The sequence below is a fragment of the Oncorhynchus masou genome, chromosome 21 (genome assembly GCF_036934945.1).
Source record: "Oncorhynchus masou masou isolate Uvic2021 chromosome 21, UVic_Omas_1.1, whole genome shotgun sequence".
Classification (NCBI taxonomy): domain Eukaryota; kingdom Metazoa; phylum Chordata; class Actinopteri; order Salmoniformes; family Salmonidae; genus Oncorhynchus; species Oncorhynchus masou.
In genome coordinates, this window is record NC_088232.1 from 45,509,577 (window position 1) to 45,515,576 (window position 6,000).

General features: G+C 39.2%; 1 protein-coding gene across 3 annotated transcripts in view; it reads right to left on the bottom strand.

Annotated features, from left to right (window-relative positions):
• The window catches only part of LOC135508409 (probable E3 ubiquitin-protein ligase RNF144A-A), a 73,328-nt gene extending 68,012 nt beyond the window's left edge, over positions 1–5,316 (bottom strand). Inside the window, exons 1-2 of one of the 3 annotated variants that reach the window (XM_064928571.1) lie at positions 5,211–5,306; positions 4,561–4,586 (exon numbers count right to left, since the gene is read on the bottom strand). The gene's annotated coding sequence lies outside the window, so the exon portion shown is untranslated. Of the gene's footprint in view, positions 1–4,560; positions 5,160–5,210 lie in introns of those variants that run through there. The other 2 variants (XM_064928569.1, XM_064928570.1) reach the window with 2 other exon arrangements.
• Between the last annotated feature and the right edge of the window lie 684 nt (positions 5,317–6,000).

Here is a 6,000-nt window from a genome sequence, read left to right on the forward strand (position 1 = left end):
CCCTTTCTTTTCTACTGTGTTATTGACTTGTTAATTGTTTACTCCATGTGTAACTCTGTGTTGTCTGTTCACACTGCTATGCTTTATCTTGGCCAGGTCGCAGTTGCAAATGAGAACTTGTTCTCAACTAGCCTACCTGGTTAAATAAAGGTGAAATAAAAAATTTAAAAATAGAACTAGCCTACCAGAGGAGATGGCAAAGTTGGCCCTAATGTTTATTTAGTGACAGTGATCAAAACATTATGATTGAGTAGCCTAAATGTACAGCAGAGTAGAGGTCAACCAATTATGATTTTTCAACGCTGAGACCGATTATTGGAGGACCAAAAAAGCCGATACCGATTTAAAAATAAATAAATATATATTTAAAAAAAAAAAAAAAAAATGGCTGATTTTTAAATGTATTTATTTGTAATAATGACAATTACAACAATACTGAATGAACACTTATTTTAACTTAATATAATACGACAATAAAATCAATTTAGCCTCATAAATAATGAAACATGTTCAATTTGGTTTAAATAATGCAAAAACAAAGTGATGGAGAAGTAAAAGTGCAATATGTCCCATGTAAAAAAAAAGCCACAGTTTGAGTTCCTTGCTCAGAACATATGAAAGTTGGTGGTTTCTTTTAAAATGAGACTTCAATATTCCAAGGTAAGAGGTTTTAGGTTGTAGTTAATATAGTATTTATAGGACTATTTCTCTCTATACCATTTGTATTTCATATACCTCTGACTATTGGATGTTCTTATAGGCACTATAGTATTGCCAGTGTAACAGTATAGCTTCCGTCCCTCTCCTCGCCCCTACCTGGGCTCGAACCAGGCACATCGACAACAGCCACACTCGAAGCAGCGTTACCCGTCTCTCCATAAAAGCCGCGGCCCTTGCAGAGCAAGGGGAATAACTACTCCAAGTCTCAGAGCGAGTGACGTTTGAAACGCTATTAGTGTGCACCCCGCTAACTAGCTAGCCATTTCACATCGGTTACACCGGTCATTAGGCTGATAGTCATTAGGCTTGAAGTCATAAACAGCGCTGTGAAGAGCTGCTGGCAAAACGCACGAAAGTGCTGTTTAAATAAATGCATACGATTCTGCTGCTGCCTACCATCGCTCAGTCAGACTGCTCTATCAAATCATAGACTTAATTATAACATAACACACAGAAATATTAGCCTTTGGTCATTAATATGGTTGAATCTGGAAACTATCACTTCGAAAACAAAACATTTATTATTTCAGTGTAATACGGAACCGTTCTGTATTTTATCTAACGGGTGGCATCCTTAAGTCTAAATATTCTTGTTAAATTGCACAACCTTCAATGTTATGTCATAATTACGTACAATTCTGGCAAATAAGTTCGCAATGAGCCAGGCGGCCTAAACTGTTGCATATACCCTGACTCTGCATGCAATGAACGTAAGAGAAGTGACAATTTCACCTGGCTAATATTGCCTGCCAACCTGGATTTCTTTTAGCTAAATATGCAGGTTTAAAAATATATACTTCTATGTATTGATTTTAAGAAAGACATTGGTGTTTATGGTTAGGTAGTTGTGCAACGATCGTGCTTTTTTCGCAAATACGCTTTTGTTAAATCAGCCCCCAGTGTTGCATCGATTATATGCAACGCAGGACACGCTAGATAAACAAGTAATATCATCAACTAGATAAACAAGTAATATCATCAACCATGTGTAGTTATAACTAGTGATTGATTTTTATAAGATAAGTTTAATGCTAGCTAGCAACTTACCTTGGCGTCTAATGCATTCGCGTAACAGGCAGGCTCCTCATGGAGTGCAATGAGAGGCAGGTGGTTAGATCGTTGGACTAGTTAACTGTAAGGTTGCAAGATTGGATCCCCCGAGCTGACAAGGTGAAACTGTCATTATGCCCCTGAACAAGGCAGTTAACCCACTGTTCCTAGGCCATCATTGAAATTAAGAATGCGTTCTTAACTGACTTGCCTAGTTAAAAAGGTATTAAAAATATATATTTAACAAATAAATAAAAATAAATATTTATATTAAAACCTGTTGGTACTAGGGGCAGTATTTTCATTTTTGAAAAAAAACATTCCCATATTAAATAGATATTAGAAAAACACCTTGAGGATTGATTATAAACAACGCTTGCCATGTTTCTGCCGATATTATGGAGCCAATTTGGAATATTTTTTCGGCGTTGGTGACCGCAATTTCCGGGCGATTTCTCAGCCAAACGTGAAGAACAGACGGAGCTATTTCGCCTACAAAAATAATATTTTGGGAAAAAAAAATGAACTTTGGCCATCTACCTGGGAGCCTCGTGAGTGAAAACATCCAAAGTTCAAAGGTAAACGATTTAATTTGATTGCTTTTCTGATTTCCGTGACAAGGTTGCCTGCTGCTAGCAAGGCATAATGCTAGGCTATCGATAAACGTACACAAATGCTTGTCTAGCTTTGGCTGTAAAGCATATTTTGAAAATCTGAGATGACAGGGTGATTAACAAAAGGCTAAGCTGTGTCTCAATACATTTCATTTGTGATTTCCATGAATAGGAATATTTTCTAGGGATATTTATGTCCGTTGCGTTATGCTAATTAGTTTCAGGCGGTGATTACGCTCCCACATGCGGGTTTGGGAGTCACAAAAGGTTTAAAATCGGCAAATTCAGAGCCCAAAAACACCGATTTCCAATTGTCATGAAAACTTGAAATCAGCCCTAATTAGTCGGCCATTCCGATTAATCGGTCGACCACTAACTAGGAGGTTCTTTTCTCAAATCCAAGCAGCTTCTCATTCAATAGCAGTATTAAAAACCACAGCAGTTCATGTTACATGCCAAGCCACACCCCCAAAAAAACATAAAATGCTTAGAGGCACATTGCGAAATGCCAAAGTATTTATTATTGAAAAGGGGGATGGTGGTGTTTGACACCACCACAATACACTCCTACACCCAGGTACATTCAAAGCCTGTTTAAATTAAAAGGAATACTCAAGGCTGCAGTCAGTCAGTATTATTCACTGGGGCTTTCTGATGGTACAGGTGGATGTTTGAGCAGGACTCACAGTTCTGAGGGATTCTAGAGTGTAATGTTGATTTTGTTCCCCAGAGGCTGGCAGGTACACTGTGTTCTCAGCCTGCCTCATTACCAGCATATCACATCCATTGAAAAACATTGTTCCACTCATGCAAATCCAGGTCCATTTCCCCTGAGAGTGTCTTGTCACTCAGTGAATTCATTTCAATGCAACCAATTTTCACAGAACAATCTTTTGGCCATGTATAGCTAGAGTTGGATATGTTTTGTTTTGTTCACTAACGGGAATAATGCCTGCCTCATCCCCTGAAACTCCATCCCTACTGCATGCCTGTCTGACTGCCAGGCTCTATTCACCTTTCAAGTGTGTGATCTTCCCAGCACGCTATTACAGAATCAAATTGTACAGTATGGGCAAGATGAGTAAGTGGTGACGCGACAGAATGGGTATGTATGCATCACTACATGGGTGCTCAGCTTTGACGGTGACTGTGCAGACATGCTCTTTGTTCATGTCTAGGCCTAAACACTTTACCGGGGGGGGGGGGCTGCTTCAAATGGAAATGCCATGGCAAGGTACCATATGACATTTAAGAGCTCAGAGAGAGCAGTCAAGCAGGTTGAAATTAATATTGAGATGTACTCATGTATTATATGGTGTATCATCTTTTGTTTTGTTGCAGTATGTTTTCCTTGATGAATGTCATGGATTCACATCACCTGGAATCTTTGATATTCATATGTATAGTATCACTACATAGCGCGTACATTTCCCTTATTCTGGTTGATGACTCCTTAGAACAGTAGCCTAGGGGAATAATCAACTCAATGTTTAGGGTGTCACCTTGCTGTGCATCATATATCCAACACTAACAGACTATCTGAATTCAGCACTGAATCAGTCCCATGGTTGCTGAAGACCCACTGTTCTTGAATAATGATAATGTGGTTGCAGTGTCAGCAACACAAATAGCAGCAGTTCATGAAATCAACACTGTTGTACACCTGAGTTGATGAACATATAGTCTTGGCAAAACAATTTGGAGAACTCGGAGTATCAACTAGATATGAAAACGACAAAATGCAAAACAGCTTGCTACTGACAAGAGGTAATTCCAGAACTACAGCCAATCATGTTGGCACCCTCCTATAATGCCTCATGTAATGTTCAGTAGGCCTAATATTGTAACAAAAAGCCAACAGTAGGCTGCAACACTATTTCCCTGCACCAAAAAGTGTCACAGCAGCCTACCTGTACAATGTAAAGGGTGAGGTTTGGTTCATCTGAAATTGTGACATCTTGCACGCCCTGACTGGAGGGCAGCTGACAATATCAGCCTGTATTTCACAAAGAAAATACGTTCTAATTGTCCTTCTCAGCTTAAAACAATATACAACAACGTTATAGCAACAGTGTAGCCTCGACTGTATGGGAAACGCAGTTAGTGTTAAGGTTCTCAGACAGAACTATCATGTGAACGACTCGGTGATGCATATATTGGAAATAAACCAAATTACCTGGCGTTTTGTGACAGCGCCGTGTTCTTGGTTATAAAATAACCACAGGAGCGATGAAAGCAGAACTTCAGAAGGTTATCAACTGGATCAAATGTAGGTGGCTGATTGCTGCTACTCGAGAGGCATTGTGACAGACAGAGTATCGTTATAGGTGTATATTCATTACGCCTATTATGGTGCAAAACGTTTCTTAAAGGGAAGCAAACTGAACGAAACGGGGAGGGACCAACCTGAATTTGTCAACTAGAAACTCTCGTTTCAGTCCGTTTTGCAACTGTTTGGACTAATGATTACACCCGTGGTTACAGATTGTTTTTGGTAGTGACTTCTAAACGTATCCGTCCAAAACGAAGAGGCTAAAACATTCGACCATGTATCACCTGGAAATAAACGAAGACGATATTCAATGCAATATAAATAAGATTACGTGGATAACGAAAGAAGGCGAATTAAAACCACAGCTGACAAGCAGTATCGAATGACCGTTACAGTAACGTTAGCTACATGAGGAAATCATGAAAATAATGTCTGAGGACATCTTTGCAACTAAGCAACGTCCCTTTCACCCGCCTCGAAACCGGTGATTCACAAGACACAAACCGAGCTTATATCTGCATAACATTGTAAATACCCCTAGGTGATGTGCCTACCTTGAAAATGCCTAGCAACTACACGGGGAAAATCAGCTGCTCCGCGCAACGCACTGGAGAGACGCCATTTGTCAGCGAACGTTTTTGTTGAGTTATGCGCCGCCTTCTTCTTATTCTTCTTCTTTAAGTCTTTTTGGGAGTTTACACCCATAATGTGTATTACTGCCTCCTACTGCACGGGGTACTATGAGTGAACATTCGCTATCAAATGTGCACTTATCAATGGCCTGGTCGGAAATGAACTATTTATATTATGCAAGTTCAGCAAGGACAAAAGCTAAATTACATGTCATATTAATGCCATTACAGACAAAGCTTTAAGGCAATAGGCCTATTACATGTCTATACAAATGTATCCAGGCATTAACTGTGTTCAATTCCTTTGTAATTAAGGAGATGCATTACACAATTGTACATTTGTTTATTGACATTATTGCCCAATATCAATAAATGGAAAAGGATTGTTTACTGTAGAAAAGCACAAAGTTTGACAGCTTTGCACCACAGGCAAATAAACAGGTCAGAATAGTACTACCAAGAAAGGCTTACGTGTTAGCTTTAATTTTCTTCTGTGTTTTCTGTGTTGGCTCTACTTGATACATATTCAGCTTCAGTAGCAACATATGTAGGCATATAAGTCTGCTTAATATAAGATGTTTTATCAGGGGACTGACTATTGGCGTATTGACGATCTCCAGATCGAATGAGACAAAGATCGAGATGATGACAATATACATATGTAGGAATGTAGGAAACATAGAATTTATGTCAGTTCCAAGGGAACCCCTCG